This window comes from Heterocephalus glaber, unplaced genomic scaffold (genome assembly GCF_053883595.1).
Source record: "Heterocephalus glaber isolate CG9 unplaced genomic scaffold, H.glaber_assembly_v1.0 deba00001724, whole genome shotgun sequence".
NCBI lineage: Eukaryota > Metazoa > Chordata > Mammalia > Rodentia > Bathyergidae > Heterocephalus > Heterocephalus glaber.
The window spans coordinates 243300-260690 of NW_028258435.1; the positions used below are offsets into that span (position 1 = coordinate 243300).

General features: G+C 39.3%; 1 pseudogene; it reads left to right on the forward strand.

The window, feature by feature from the left end:
• The first annotated feature begins 6447 nt into the window (after positions 1–6447).
• LOC101716379 (tyrosine-protein kinase Yes pseudogene) lies at positions 6448–8065 on the forward strand (annotated as a pseudogene).
• The last annotated feature ends 9326 nt before the right edge of the window (positions 8066–17391 follow it).

Below are 17391 nucleotides of genomic sequence, written 5' to 3' on the forward strand. Positions count from 1 at the left end.
TAAAAGCCCCCAACAGTAGCCATGCCACTGCCTCAATAGTCAATTGCCCTGAAATTTCTTCTGCAAGATTAATTAGTCCATAGGGCCAGGGATTTAGCTCAGTGGTTCTGCTGCCTGCCTCACAAGTGCAAGGTCCCAAGTTCAACCCCCCGAACAACAACAAAAAAAGCTTAATTAGTCCCCCACCCCTCATGTCAGTCTCAGGCAGTCTCTGGACATGAACAAAATGCAGACAAACTTTCTGCGAAGCCAAAACACACATCATCTGCTGTCCAACAGCCAATGTAGTCCTGCTTACTAGCAGAAACTTCCCAGGCCTGGTCTTTGAAAGCTTTCTGGTCTTCTGATCTCTGATCAGAATCTCCTATACAGAACACCCTAAGGCGTTTCAGCCCTACTTTTTTAGCTGGTAGCTCTGAATTTTCCAGCAAAGTCCTGAACATGAGCAAAATTCAGACAAACTTTCTGTCAAGTCATAACAAACATCTTCTGGAGTCTAGCAGCAAATTCAGTCCTTCTTCCCAGCAAAAACCTCCTGAGTCTGGTCTCTACTGGCTTTCTAGTCTTCTGACCTCTGACTAGAATCTCCCATACAGAACAACCTAAGGTGTTCCAGAGCTGCTTCTGTAGCCAACATCTCTGGATCTTTCCTAACTCTTCCCCTTCCCACAAGCCAGTTCCAAAGGCTTTTGATCCACATGGCCAGGTAATATAATATGACAGCAACGACCCCAATCCTCTGGTACCAAATTTCTGTGTTAGTTATTTCCTCTCATTGCTGAGACAAAAATACCAGACACTCAAAGTTAAAGGGGGAGGGGTTTATTTGGCTTATAGTTCGTAGCAGTTTCAGTCCATAATCAGCCAACTCCATGGCAGGAACGACAAACAGGCATGGCACGGCAGAAAGAACATGGCACACACAAGGCAGCAAAGGCAAGAAGCGAGTCTACCTTATTAAAGCGAGGCATACTCAGAAGTAAATGGTTTTATTGATCCAAGGTTAGCCTGGATGCTGTGCATGAAATGCCGGCCCAGACCTTGGGGAGATCCTTCAGCCTCTGGCCGCAAGTTGCTGCCCTCCACAGAGGCCCACTCACAGCTACACTGTGCACCCTGGGAAGAGGCTCGAACATATAGAACTGTGCCTTATCACAGCTGTAGCCCAAAGAACTGAGTGTCAAAGGGGAGAGTGAGGAGAATGCATCAGGAGCACTTAACCCTCCCCGGACAAGTTCAGCAGGTGTTCAACATGCGAGCCAAGGAGGAAAAGTGTTCCAGAAAAGAGGACCAGCATACACAAAGACATGTGGAGGCAGAGGACAGCAGAGACAGTTCAGATCCATGTGGCATTCACACTGGAAGGATAGCAACCTCTATGGGAGAAGTCCTCTCTTTAGGGCAGTACCAAGTATTGTCACATATGGTTTCAATGGGTAAAAGTTTTTCAGTTGCATCTATTTTTTTCACAGGAGTTTTTGAGACCACAAACTCTGTAGCCTCCACTCCTAAAACTGATTTTGTCAGAGGCCTTGCTTTTCAGACCCATTTCCATTCACAGAAGAAAGGGCAACGGTCTTCCAAGAGGTCCTGGTGAACCAGAACTTTCCTTCTCCAGAACACAAGTACACACACACACACACACACACACACACACGGCTACTTCTCATCCATGTGCTTTCCAGTCTTTCTAATCTAAATGCTCATTATGTCATTTGTCATGGTTTGGATCTAGAATGCCCCAAGGCTTTGTCTCCACCCATAGAGTAACTGGGAAGTGATTTATCCTTTCAGGGATGGTACCTGGTGTAAAGGAGTTAGGTCCCTGGGGATGTGTCCTAAGGGGACACCAGGACCTCGGGCCTCTTCTTTTCTCTCTTCACCATGGCCTGGTTGCCATGAGGTGAACAGACTTCCTCTACCACATGGTCCTGCCAAGTGTATTGTGCTGCCACAGGGCCAAGTGTCTATATGCTGTCAGATGGTGCAGTGTCCAGTGATTCCAGGCTCTTTCTGTTCCATGCAAAGAATTGGCCATGACACCTGATGAACAGGTAAATACAACTTATATTTACAGTAAAAGAAGAGAAGGAGAGAGTGAAGAAAAAAAATAAAGGAAGAAAAAAGCCTGAAGAATAGAAATGACGAAGAAGAGATACATCCTATAAGCAGGATGGGCCACTGCAGAAAAAGGAGGACAGCAGAGGAGCAAGATTGCAGGGCTGTGGTCTTTCATGCTTTCTCAGGTCCAGTCAGTCCATCCGAAGTTGCTCTGCCCATGAATCCTGGCAGTGATTTACAGGTCACATCCTGTTGTTCAGCCTTTGTTCTGGATCTTTGTAATTGACAGGTTACATCCTGTCTTCCAGCCAGCCTTCCATTCTAATCTGCCTCATATGGACTGAAGCCTCTAAACTTGTGTGCCAACCTCCCTTCTTTATAAGCTGATATCTCTCATATTTTATTACAGTGATGGAAAGCTGACTAACTATTCTCCTCCTAAAGTTGCCCTGTAGCTCCCTATTGTTCATGCAGGAAAAAGTCATGTCACTAAACTGACCAATGGGACTCATCCCTTATGCATCCATCTATCTCTACAGTCCTATCTCTGACTATTGCTGTTTAGTACATTTTACTCTGGCATCCTGCATCTTCTAGTTCCCTGTACAATGCTCCCACTTCTTCATTTTTCATGAGGTTTGCTCTTCCCAAAAGGAACTTCCTGCCTCTCTCTGCCTGCTCAATTCCTGCACAGCCTCCATTTTTGCTTCAAGCTTCATTGTTAACTGCCTTCCCTGGAAAAGGTAGATTTCTTATTGGCCCTGTACTTTAATGAATTGAGAGACTTGGGTGTTACTTTCTTCACTGCTGAGGCATAATAACAAACACTCACAACTTAAAAAGGAGAGGTTTATTTTGGTTTACATTTCAGTCCATAGTTGACTGCCTCCAAGGAGGATGGCATGGGAGAGGCACACAGTGGAGACAGGAAGCAGAGCGAGTTAAGGGAGGAGCTGGGAAGAACGATGGAACCTTTTAGACCACGTCTCCAGTGACCCACCTCTTCTGACCAGGCCCCACCTCCCAACAGCATATTTAGCTGTAAGCTTATAAGTGGACGAATTCATTAAAGAATATAGGGCCCCCTGAGCCAATGATCTTCCAAAAGCCCCATCTATGAGTCTGTGAGGCTTTAGAGGGGGACCCATCTGGACACAAACCATGACACCCTGCTGGGGGTCTCCTAGGGCACTGTGCATCAACAGGACTGTCTGCCTGCTTGCCTACTGACTTCTGTTCACACAGCAGCTGTCCCCTTTCCCATGACTGTCCCTGAGGTGTGGTGCATGGGGTCCATGAAACTTTCAGAAGCAGATGAAAATGTTTTAATAACATTTAAAATCAAAAGGCAAACCGATCACAGTTTCAATGAATGTGCAAAAATAAATCCAGCCCAGATTGCTTTCATCTGTATGCCAATGCAGTCCTTAAAATATAATTTTTATTTTTTAAATTTCTATTTTGACAAGGGAAGGAGCCCATGAAAACAAAGATGCCTAGAGCTTTAAAAATCATTCAACCAGGTGTGGTGGTGCATACCTGTACTGCAATCTCAAAATTCTGGGAGGCTGAGCCAGGAAGATTGCAAGTTTGAGCCCAGCCTGAGCATCTTATTGAGTTAGCAGGACTCTTTCTCAAAAATGAAAAATTAAAAAGGTCTGGAGATGTAGCTCAGTTTGAAAACCTTGAGTTCAATCCCTAGTACACTTGAATATGTGCTCAGACAGGATTCTGTTGGAGAAACTGGGCTCCCTGGAACCAGGAGAAAAGGGAAGACTCTGTCAATGACTCAGTGAAGGAACAGGCACTGAGTCCAGAGACAATTTCTGAAGCCTTAAAACTACTTTCAAGAGCTGAAAGGGAGAGGAATTTAAGATGACCAAGATAGTATGGAAAGCCTAAATACAGTGAATGTCCAGGCTTAGTCTGCTACTGGGTCTCAGAGTCAATTGAATGGGCCTCTATTGTGAGCATAAGGAAAGATTCATTCTGGAAGGCTTTCCAAAACTAATCATGTGAAAATGCAAGGTTCCAGAGGGAGCACTAGCAGATAGAGTAGATGAGAAAAACCTCTAAATCCACGCTAAGAATTAGTAATGAGTGGCATATTGTGATGACTAAGCATTATTGTCAACTTGGTTGGCTAGAGAGATGCCTAGAATAACAGAGCACGTTTCTGGGAGTGGATGGTTGAGCCATGGGAGTGTGACCTTGGGGACCAAAACTGGTTCTTTGCCCCTTCCTCTCCGGCTTTTCCCCTGCTTTCTGGACACAATGAAAGGGGGCTTTTATTCCACCGTGCTTTTACCATGATGTTTCTGCCTTGGTGCCAGCTGACCATGGACTGAGACCCTTAAAACCATGAGTCAAAGTCCTCTTGATACTATAGGCAAAGTAAATGGATTCAGAAGACACTCCTGCTTTATCTTTAGTGGATGATTGGGGATTCTGAATGCCCTATTGGAAACTATTTTGTCAGTTTTAAAAGTAGGAGGTAAATTTTATGTCTTACAGTGAAACCATGATGCTCTCAGTCGTAGAACCCAAGACTTGCTGAATTTGCGAGGACTTTGGAGTACGTCCTGTGCCCTCTCCCACTGCAAAGATGCAGAGACTGAGGCTTCCAGCGGCGAGTGACTGGCCCACTCCTCTCTATCAAAGTGCCCGGCAGTGACAGAGCAGAACAGCCAAGGCTTAATCCCTGAGCTCTGGCCTAGAAATCACTTAGCCACGTTGCAACTGCACACAGTAGGTATAAGGGAAGGAATGCTGTAAATATTGAATTCCCTTTTGGAGTTTTAAGCTATTTAGAATTCTTTGGTTGAAGGCAAGTGGTAGCTGTTGGAGTATAGAGTGCTTTTGCTGCTTATTAATGTTATAAAATCAGGTAAAAGGAGCTTGTAGTTACACTGGAGTCCTTTTCCGTCAAGTGCTTTTTGGGTTGATGTGAGAGAATGCTGGCCAGCAGTTCTATACAGTGGACACGTCAGTGCTGTCTGCCAGCATGGAGTTGCTGAGACTATGTAGGCAAACAGAGGGCTACCTGAAGAAGCAGTTACACAGTGAACTTCAGGCAATACCAGCAGGTGGGCAGGGCCCAGCCAGGGTCCCCTCCTTGCTCCAGGCTCACCCTCAGTCAGTGCTGTCTTGGCCTCTGTGAGGACCCCTCCAGCAGACTAAGCACCAGTTTAGCAGGGTTTCTGCCCGTCCATCTTCCCCTCCACTGGGCTCACCCATTCCCACCCTTTATGTACAAATTCACCCAGAGAGTGCAATAGCTGAACTAATTAGCTCACTGCATACTTTCCAGAACCCATGAGTCTACTGGTAGGAAAACTTGTGAAAGCAAAAACTCTCAGTCTTTTGACTACCCAATGTATTGTGTGTAAACCTGAAATATGAAAAAAATGAAGCTTAATAAATTGATTCTCTTTGACGTAGGGGAAATCTCCCATTATTGCATTACTAGTTTTAAGAATATATTATTCCAGTCATGAAACCAACTTTGAGTTGCTACTTTGGGTTGGCACTGGAATTCAAAGATAAAGGGGTCACTGTCTTTTCCTTTAAGTAATTCTGGGGAGAATCAAACTGGTCATGCTAGTTGTTATATTAAGGCTGAGGAATGTTCAGAGTGGGGAATCTACTTCTTTTTTTTTTTTTTGGTACCGGGAATTGAATTCAGGACCTTGCACTTGTGAGGCAGACACTGGAACCACTGAACTAAATCCCCGGCCCTGGGAAACTGCTTTTGATAATATGATAGAGTGGATACCTATGGCAAAATTTCCAGTAAATCACAGTTTAAATGCTATGAAAATATTAAGAACAGTTTTTTGTTGTTTTTTGGGGGGGGGCTTGCTCTTTTGAGGCAGGCGGTGGAACCACTGAGCTAAATCCCTGGCCCTAAGAACATATTTTGATGTGTGGCTGAAGAGGAGAGAAAGGTAACTCTTCCAGAGACAGGAAACACCAGGTATAAATCCCCAGGCTACGCCAGTCAGGGCAGCAGAGGGCTCCTAAGGAAGGGAGTGGGGCCTGATTTCTGAACGGAGATTTTGACGAAGAACAAATGAGACAGAAGACAAGCCTGGGACTTCAGCAGGACCGACCAGATCGGGGACACCCACAAAAGGCGGCGCCCGCCCGCCCCAGAGCGGGTCACCTCAGCCAGCGGCGCTTCCAGTCAGCCGGAGCTGTGGCCACTGCCACTCCGGTGAGCGCGGCCGGAGAGCAGGTGTGATCAAAAATACAGTGAATGTTGCTGCTAAATGCCATCCCGTGGAAGGCAGGGACAAAACCACCGTGTGTTCTTATTCGGTGGATCTGGCACCGTGCCACTGCTGACTGTTCCTCACAATCAAAATGACCACGAAAGATTTGATAATGGAATGCATTAAAAGTAAGGAAGACAAAAGTCCAGCCATTAAATACAGAACTGGAAACACTCCGGAGCCTGCCGGTACCGGCGTTAAGGAGCATTAAGGAGCAGAGCACACTGCGGTGGCCCGGTCCTCCTCAGGGAGGGGCACGTCGGGGAACTTCAGCAGCCTCTCTCTAACACCATTTGGGGGTCCTCAGGGGTGACTCCCTTTGGGGGCGCGTCTTCCTCCTTCTCAGTGGTGCCCGGTTCTTATCCTGCTGTTTTCACAGGTGGTGTTACTATATTTGTGGCCTTATGTGCTTATGAAGCTAGAACCACAGAAGACCTTTCATTAAGAAGGATAGAAGATTTCAAATCATTAACAGGAGACTGGTGGGAAGAGAGATTGATCGCAACAGGAAAGAATGGCTACATCTCTAGCACTTACGTGGTGCCTGCCGATTCCATTCAGGCAGAAGAATGGTATTTTGGCAAAATGGGGAGAAAAGATGCTGAACGATTACTTCTGAATCCTGGGAATCAACGAGGCATATTCTTAGTAAGAGAAAGTGAAACTACTAAAGGCGCTTACTCCCTCTGTATTCCTGACTGGGATGAGGTAAGGGGCGACAATGGGAAACACTACAAAATTAGGAAACCTGACAGCGGTGGATACTGTATCATAACCAGAGCACAATTTGAAATGCTGCAGAAATTGGTGAAACACTACACAGAACATGCTGATGGTTTATGCCGCAAGTTAACAACTGTGTGCCCAACTGTGAAACCCCAGACTCAAGGTCTAGCAAAAGATGCTTGGTAAATTCCCTGGGAGTCTTTGCAACTAGAGGTTAAACTAGGACAAGGGTGCTTCGGTGAAGTGTGGATGGGAACATGGAATGGAACCACAAAACTAGCAATCAAAAGACTAAAACCAGGCACAATGATGCCAGAAGTTTTCTTCAAGAAGCGCAGATAATGAAAAAACTAAGACATGACAAACTTGTTCCACTCTATGCTGTTGTTTCTGAAGAGCCAATTTACATTGTCACTGAATTTATGTCCAAAGGGAGCTTATTAGATTTGCTTAAGGAAGGAGATGGAAAATATTTGAATCTTCCACAGCTGGTTGATATGGCTGCTCAGATTGCCAATGGTACGGCATATATTGAAAGAATGAACTACATCCACCGAGATCTTCGGGCTGCTAATATTCTTACAGGAGAAAATCTTATGTGCAAAATAGCAGATTTTGGTTTAGCAAGATTAATTAGAGACAATGAATACTCTGCAAGACAAGGTGAAAAATTTCCAATCAAATGGACAGCTCCTGAGGCGGTACTTTATGGTCGATCTACAATAAAGTTTGATGTATGGTCATGTGGAATTCTACAGACAGAGCTTGTCACAAAGGGGAGAGTACCATATCCAGGTATGGTCAACCACGAGGTGCTGGAGCAGGTGGAGTGGGGATACAGAATCCCCTGCCCTCAGGGCTGCCCAGAGTCACTGCTTGAATTGATGAACCTTTGCTGGAAGAAGGACCCTGATGAAAGATCAACATTTGAATATATTCAGGCCTTCTTGGAAGACTACTTCACTGCTACAGAGCCACAGTACCAGCCAGGAGAAAATTTATAATCCAAGTAGTCTATTTTATATGGACAAATTTGCCAAAATGTAAAGAACTTGTGTAGAGTTCCTTGTGTACAGGAATCAGAAGAAGGTCTTCTTCACTCTGCATGTTTTTAATGGTAAACTGGAATTCCAGGTATGGTTGCACAAAACCACTTTTTTTTTTCTCCAAGTGTTAAAGCACCAATGATGAATTTTTCAACCTATTGCAGGGTCCAAAGACAGTAGAGCTAAGATATTGATGACAGTGTGAGTTATAGAATGGTAGGGAAATGCAGAAAGGCTACTGTTTTAAAGCATTTCCTTTCTTTTCTTCCCCAAACTCAGAATTATTTTCTAGAGTAGAAATTATTTCTCATAATTTTAAGAGAAATATTTATTATTAAAGACAAAACTTGGGAGGTAAAAAGTTATACTGTAAGTAAAATCTAAAGAAACTCATAGGACCAAATAATTCCATTCCAGTTTTTAAAAAAATCTGCTGCATTTATTATTCTCAAAAGTTTTTTCTCTATGTTAAACAGTCAATCTGTGGTCTTAACATATGCCTCCTTTTGTGTGGAAATGGTCTAGGCTTTTCAAAAGCAAAAAAAAAGAGGGATTTTAAACAAGATTTAAAACTTGACTAAATGTTAGAGCACAGCAGTGTAATGCACTATGTTTATACTCAGATTCTTGGAACTGGAAAGTAGAAAAATAAATTTTTCACTGAAGTCGTTTTCTGAGTAGTTCAGTGTAGAATAATGAAGGTAACCTGAAAAGTGAGCGGATCTTTTATAAAGTTGCACTGATTTTTTTAAAGGCAGTATATAACTGAAATTGTACTATCCAATCCAAGGGGAAATCTTTTTTTTTTTGTATATCCTTTTATTGGTACATTTTAGGTGTACAATATAATGACATTCATCATTGGAAATTTGCACCTTTACATAATCTCTCTTGGTTCTTATTTTTCCCCCTTCCCCTGCCCTCCCTATTTACAAAGACTTTGTTTCCATTTCTTCATTTTCTCATATTAATTCCATTCCCTTCTTTCCTTTCCCCTACCCCTCCCACTTCCCCTTCCCCTTTGCCCCTTTTCTTCCTATTTCACATTATCTATTATACCTTTTAGTCCCAAGGGGGAAATCTTTTAATCTTTACATGGCATGAAAAGTAAGACCCAACACTTGAGCAGTCCATTCTTTAAAACAGACTTGGTACTGTGAGATGTTGCTATTGTGTTCTTATGGTGATGAGTGTCACAAATAGAAAAATCACTGGATCAGGGACTTTAAATATAGACCAAGAGAAAGAGGGAAAACGTATTTAAAAGAAATATGAGAAAAGAACATGTGAAAGTTTTCCAGGTAGAGGGATGGAATGTAATGTTTAATGTTGATTTCATGGGGGACAAAGTGGCTTTGCTGGCACTCAAAGTTCCTCACTTAGTTGTTTTCTGAGACTTAAAGTGTTACAAGGTATATCTGTAAAACTAATCTTTCTTAATATATGCACTAAATGAGTGTTACATCCTCAAAATAGTGAAGTGAACGCTTCACACTAATTCCAGTGACAGCTTTTACGTGAAATCTTTTTATTACTTCTCTTTTCAAAGAATGTTTGAATTTTCATTCTTTTAAAAAATATACTTCGTGGTTATTTTTCCCTTTAGGAAGATAGTTGATTTGGGGAGGAAAACTTATTCAGAAAAATAACAGTAGTTCAAACAAGGCCAGTTTTGACTATTTTAAGTGTAAAATGAAAGATGCAAAGTAAGACTGATTTTTCCAATGAATTTAGAAAGAAATTCCATGAAGAGAATTTGAATAGCAGCATTACTGGCTTAAGAGTCTAGCAGAGAAAACCTGAATTTGATAAATAAGTCTAGTATTCATGTTTTTAAAAAACAGTTTTATAGTCACACATTAAACCATTATATAAGGTTCCTGCATTTTCAGCATATAATTTGTAGCTACCATCACCCATCTGATTTAATCATGAAATTAGAAATTCTGTCCCATGGTATAGATGTTCACATTCAAGCCATTTTAAAATGTGCAAGTTGGCAACAGGACTGGTACTAAATTATGGTTGTGTCCTCTGGTACATATCCTGTTAGTGTTGAATCCCATGACCAAAAGGGGCTTCCTGGGAAGAGTGGTGTCATTATTTCCCCAAACATAGACAACCTGTGATGTGAGGTTTTTAAAGGGGCTTTATGTGAAGTATGATATTGTAATTTTTGTAAGCAACATCAGAGGAGTAGCAAAATTATGTTTATTTACTAATTCTGATCAGGAAAATTGATGGTATTCATTAGAGTTTAACTGGAGCAGTTCCTTCTAATCATAATGTACAGTCAGGATAAAATACTAATTTAATGTGTATTCATTTTAAATTGTTATGTATTTTTACATTGCCAAGAAAAATGAACTGTTTTGACTCAAAAAACAATAGCCTCCTTATATACAAATAGCAGACCCATTGAGAGAGAAATTCAGGAATAATTCCTTTTAATAGCATCTAAAAAAATGAAATATCTAGGAATCAACCTAACAAAGGAAGCAAAAGACCTTTACACTGAAAACTACAGCACTCTGAAAAAGGAGATCGAAGAGGATATAAGAAAATGGAAAGATATCCCTTGTTCCTGGGTAGGAAGAGCCGATATAGTGAAAATGGCCATACTTCCAAAACTACTATATAGATTTAATGCAATGCCAATTGAAATACCAACAATATACTTCACAGAACTAGAGAAAACAATCCAAAAATTCATTTGGAAGCAGAAGAAACCTAGAATAGCAAAAGCAATTCTAGGCAACGGAGACATGGCTGGCAGTATCACAATCCCCAACTTGAAACTATACTACAAAGCTACTGTGATAAAAACAGCACGATACTGGCAAAGAAACAGACCTGAAGATCAGTGGACTAGATTAGAAGATGCAGAAACAACTCCAGACATACTCAGCCACCTCATCTTTGACAAAGGAGCCAACAACCCTCATTGGAGGAAAGATAGCCTATTTAATAAGTGGTGTTGGAAAAACTGGATTCCAACCTGCCAAAGATTAAAACTAGACCCATACTTATCACCATGCACTAAACTAAGATCGAAGTGGATTAAAGATCTAAATATTAAGACAGAAACACTAAACTTACTGGAAGATAAGTTAGGTAGAACTCTTGATAGCATTGGCATAGGAAAAGACTTTATGAACAAATCTTCAGTAGCAAGGGAGATAGCACAAAGAATCAACAACTGGGATCTCATATTAAAAATCTTCTGCACTGCAAGAGAAACTATCAACAGAGCTAAGAGACAACCTACAATGTGGGAAGAAATTTTTAGCAGCTGTACCTCAGACAAAGGTTTACTATCGAGAATATATAAAGAACTGAAAAATCAGACCCCCCCAAATTCAAAGACCCAGTTCAAAAATGGGCATCCGAAATGAACAGACATTTCTCAGACAAAGAAGTAAAAGTAGCAAATAAATATATGAAAAAATGTTCAACATCACTGGTCATTCGAGAGATGCAGATGAAAACAATGCTGAGATTCCACCTCACCCCAGAAAGAATGGCTGCTATCAAGAAATCAACCAATAACAAATGCTGGCGGGGGTGTGGGGAGAAAGGAACCCTTCTTCATTGTTGGTGGAAGTGCAGACTGGTGCAACCACTGTGGAAATCAGTGTGGAGATACCTCAAAGAACTAGGACTAGAGGTCCCATTTGATCCAGCTATTTCCCTACTGGGTATCTTCCCCAAAGAATTAAAAGAATCATACCACAGTGATATATGTGCACCCATGTTCATAGCAGCACAGTTTGTAATAACTAAAGCTTGGAAACAGCCCAAGTGCCCATCGACTGGAAACTGGATAAAGAAGATGTGGGTTTTTTTTTTTTAATAAAATGGAGTACTACTCAGCCATAAAGAAAGAGAAACTAGTCATTTATAGCTAAATGGATGTATATTGAGGCCATACTCTTAAGTGAAATAAATAGGACACGTGTAAATACCAAATAGTTTCTCTAGTGTGAAAAACTGAAAGTGTAAATAAGGATTAAAGTGATTAAAATGAATAATTGATAATTTGAAATAGGAAAAGGTCCAAAGAGGTAGGGGTGGTGGGAGGGGAAGGGGAAAGGGAAGAAGGGAAAGGAAAAATTATGAGAAAAGAAAAAAAAGTGGAAACGAAATCTATGTAAATAGGGAAGGGTGGAGGGGGTGAAGGGTGCACAGGTATTGGGAGAAAAATAAGAACCAAGATACATCAGGTACAGGTACAAGCACCCAAGGATAAATGTAAACGTGTTGTATACCTAAAATGCACCAATAAATATATAAATAACAAAAAGAAAAATAAACTGTTTTGTGTATTTGAAGCTTTTTCCAACAGCTTTCCTCTTCAGTGTCTCAGTGTGGAACTTAAACCTTACCAAAAGTAGAAGTTGGCAAAAACAGCCTTCTAGCAGAAATACTGTTTTAAATGAAAGATACCCTAAAACTTAATATTTGTATAAAGTACTATATTGTTTTGTGGATAATTGAAACAAAAATTCTCATTGAATGTGCCTGTTTATCTTTTCAGTTGCTATTCATATATTCTCCCATTACTTTTTAAAGAAAATTCATATATCCTAAATTTATTCTTTCATTGGAAAATTTAGTTACATGTAACTTCTGAGCAGAGTTAAATCAACTCTTTATTCAATTTATTATATTATTAATAAACTTAAAACAAGGATACCTAGAAAAAAGAAGAAACATTTTTAGTGGAAAAACAGAGTGATAAACCCACCCTACCATGGAAAAAGGGAGGCTGGGTTTATCAGTGTATGCTATTGGTACACATGGACATATCATACTGAATTCAATTAACATGCACAATTAATATCTGCTCATGAAAAACCTTACAAAATTATACAATGAGCTATTATTTTAATTGAATAGGTATTCTATAATAACTAAACCTGAGACTGTGTTCTCTAAAGTTAAATTTCTATAAATAACAAAAGAATAAAAAATGGCCTCTAGGCATGAGCTTTTAATAGCTCTAGATTGCTACTCTTCTGAAGAAACAAAGGGCAAACCTTCTCTGGAGAACTGTTTGTCAAACCAAAGCTTCAAAAAATCCCCATGGATACAGAACTAAAGGAGAGAAGTCCACAATCAAAACTCACAGGATGACCAAAGAGAAATTGCCACTTCAGAGTTGGCATAAGTAATATAAAATCAGACCAAAAATGGCTGCAAATATTTCAGTTATAAGAAACAGGATGTAATCCTTTGGGGAAGATCCCCAGCAGGGGAATAGCTGGGTCAATGGGACCTCTAATCCTAGTTCTTTGAGGAATCTCCATACTGATTTCCACAGTGGTTGCACCAGTCTACACTCCCACCAGCAGTGGAGCAGGGTTCCTCTTTCCCCACAGCCCTGCCAGCATTTGTTATTGGTTAATTTCATGATAGCAGCCATTCTTTCTGGAGTGAGGTGGAATCTCAGCATTGTTTTCATTTGCATCTCTCAAATGACCAGTGATGTTGAGCATTTTTTCATATGTTTCTTTGTTGTTTCTACTTCTTTGTCTGAGAAATGTCTGTTCATTTCAGATGCCAGTTTTTGGATTGGGTCTTTAAATTTCGGAAGTCTGATTTTTAAAAGTTCTTTCACAGTGATATGTATGTGCCCATGTTTATAGTGGCATAGTTTGTAGTAGCTAAAACTTGGAAACAGCCCAATTGCCCATCAACTAGAGACTGGATAAAGATGTGGGGTTTGTTTTTTTTTTATAAAATGGAGTACTACTCAGCCATAAAGAATGAGAAACTAGAGACATTTATAGCTAAATGGATGCACATTGAGGCCATACTCTTAAGTGAAATAAATAGGGCACACATGTGTAAATACCAAATAGTTTGTCTAGTGTGAGAAACTGAAAGTGTAAATAAGGTTCAAAATGTATAATTGATAATGTGAAATAGGAAGAAAAGGTCCAAAGGGGAAGGGAAAGTGGGAGGGGCAGCAGAAAGGAAAGAAGGGAAAGGAAAATATATGAGAAAAGGAAAAAATGGAAACAAAGTCTTTGTAAATAGGGAAGGGTGGAGGGGGTGAAGGGAGGGCAGGGAATGGGGAAAAAATAAGAACCAAGAGAGATTATGTAAAGGTACAAGTTCCCAATGATGAGTGTCATCACATTGTATACCTAAACTGTACCAGTAAACTTAATTAAAAAAAGAAATAGGATGTAAAACAAGTATTTTTGATATTTCTTTAAAATGAAGAATTAAAAGTATAATAAAGAGTAAATTATCAAAACTGACCAAAGAAGTATGAAATAGACTAAAGAGTTATAACTTCTAAAGCTAAGAAAATTTAACTAGACTAAAAAGCAAGTCTAGTTACAGATTGCATTAAAGGGAAAATTTGTGAAGTGGAAGATTTACTTGAAAAAAAATTTATCTAGCATGTGCCTCACAAAAGCAAATAACAGGAAAAATCACAAGAAAACCTTAGAGAAACATGGCCACTGAAGTAAGAAGAAAAGAGATGAGTAATATAATGAGAAGGCACTGTATAAATTAGTCTCCAAAGGAAAAATGAGAAAGACAGAGATGAAATGAATATTTAAAGAAAAGCTGGATACTTTCTCCCAACTGATGAGAAGTACCAGTCTCAGATTCAAGCATGCTGAATAAGAAGAAACTCATACCCAGATTTTGTTCAAGTTACAGAACAACAAACACAAAGAGAATATCTTAGAAGGAGACATAAAGAAAACTCAGAATGCTTATATAGAACTTCAGTTAGATGAATCTGACTTCTCAGTAATAATAATAATAATTAAAATCAAAACTGTATCTTCAAAGTTCTGGAGCCAAAACATGCCAGTTTAGAAGTCTGTATCCAGTTCTTTAAAAAGCAAGCAGCACAATAATTCCAGAAGGAAAGTTGGAGAGGGAAGATGGACTAGGAAACAGGAAAAATGTTAAACAAATGGATAAATATAAAACATACTGCATTTAGCTGTATATATGGTAAAACCTTGGTTTGCAAGTATAACTTGTTCCAGAAACATGTTTGTAACCCAAAGCACTTGTATATCAAAGGGAATTTTCCCATAAGAAACAATGGAAACTCAGATGATTCATTCCACAACCCAAAAATATTCATTTAAAATGATTATAATACTGTAATGTAATACACAATAATAAATAATACAAAATATACAGAAAAATAAACAACCTGCAATTACCTTTGAAAACTTTCATGGCTGGTATAAGGGAGACAAGAGAGGAGGGTTATTGTGACGACTTTCACTATCACTAACAAAGTCATTGCTGTCTATTGGGTCTGTGGAATTTTTTCTCTTTTTGCGCAACTTTAGCAAGAAACCTATCCAATGACAGTTGCATTTGCCTCCTTTTGAAGATTTTGCAGAAATGTGACATTGCATTCTTGTTACACAGATTCACTGCTATCACCACTTACAGCCTTATAGGGTGGTGATTTTCTGCAAAATTCTGCACTGCTTTCTAGATTTTACACATCTCCCTAATCTCATTTGAAGTGAGGGATTCCTCTTTTTCTCTTCCTCCTCTGCAGAGATCTCCTTCATAACCTCTTGCTGTTGGGAGACAATTACCCACAATTCTGGAAAGAGAGAGAGGGAGAGAGGGAGAGAGGGAGAGAGGGAGAGAGAAAACTATTAGCTCAGTTGTGATCATGTGATGTTTGGCATCACATACTACTCGTATTGTAAGACATCACTCATTTATCAAGTTAAAATTTATTAGAAACATTCGCTCATCTTGTGGACCATTCACAGAAAAAGTTACTCACAATCTAAGTTTTTAATATATTTATGTATATATGTGTAAGTATATATATGTATATGTGTAAATATATATGTGTGTATATGTAAGATTTGCACAACTAAACAATAAGGAGCTATTAATTTAAGATAATGATAGCACATTCTTTACAATGTATATAATCAGAACGAATGTGTCACAAAATTCATGTATTATTGAAAGAAGTTAAAGATACTGGCCAAGTTTATAATTCAAATTAAATATGTACATATGAATATATATATCAATTTTCTTCACATAAGAGCATGGCATCATTATGCATCCACTTAGCTATAAATGTCTCTAGTTTCTCATTCTTTATGGCTGAGTAGTACTCCATTTTATTTTTAAAAACCCCACATCTTCTTTATCCAGTTTCCAGTTGATGGGCACTTGGGCTGTTTCCAAGCTTTAGCTATTACATGTGTAAATACCGAGTAGTTTCTCTAGTGTGAGAAACTGAAAGTGTAAATAAGAATGAAAATGATTAAAATGAATAATTGATAATTTGAAATAGGAAAAGGTCCAAAGGTGTAGGGGAGGTGGGAGGGGAAGGGGAAAGGGAAGAAGGGAAAGGAAAAATTATGAGAAAGAAAAAAATGGAAACAAAATCTATATAAATAGGGAAGGGTGGAGAGGGTGAAGGGAGGACAGGGAATGGGGAAAAAATAAGAACAAAGATGCATCATGCACAGGCACAAGCACCCAAGGATAAATGTAAATGTATTGTATACCTAAAATGCACCAATAAAAGAATTTTTTAAAAAAAGAAAAGTTATTTAATTAATGTTTAAAAATTTTGTTATGTGATAAGGACATTTAACAAGAGACCTACCCTCTTAAATTTTTAAGTACGCAATAAATATTGTTGACGTTAGGCACAATGTTGCATAGCACATCTGCAGAATGCATTCTTTTTTCCTGTCGGAAGTTTTATACTTGTTTAGTAGCACGTCCTTGTTTTCCCTCAGCCTAGCCCTGGTAATCACTGTTCTACTTTCTGTTTCTACGAGTTTGACTTTAGGTACCTCATATAGAATGGCGTAATCATGTATTGCAAACATGTACTAATAAAAATTGTTTTAAAAAATCAGAATATTTCATGTAAAAAAATAAATAAATTTTCTTCACAGTAGTTGAAGAAAATTGAAGTGTAGGTGAAGGAAATAAATCACTGGGGAAAAAAGCCAGAAAGTAAAACCCAAAATGACAAATACACAAGATACTACAAATGGTACTAACAAAAGGCTTAACTGGTATAATTGCTTTTGAAAAAACTTAATCCCAGTGGATTAAAATATGCATATTTTGTATACAGCACTGCCAATTTTCAGTGTAGATTTTAAAAACACTTTTAATCTATACTAAGAGAAATATTCAAAATTGTTTATATTTATTATGAAAAGAAACAATTCTATCATCAGGAGAATGGGTACATAAACTGTCATGATTTGCACATGGAATCTTATAAAGCAGCTCATGGG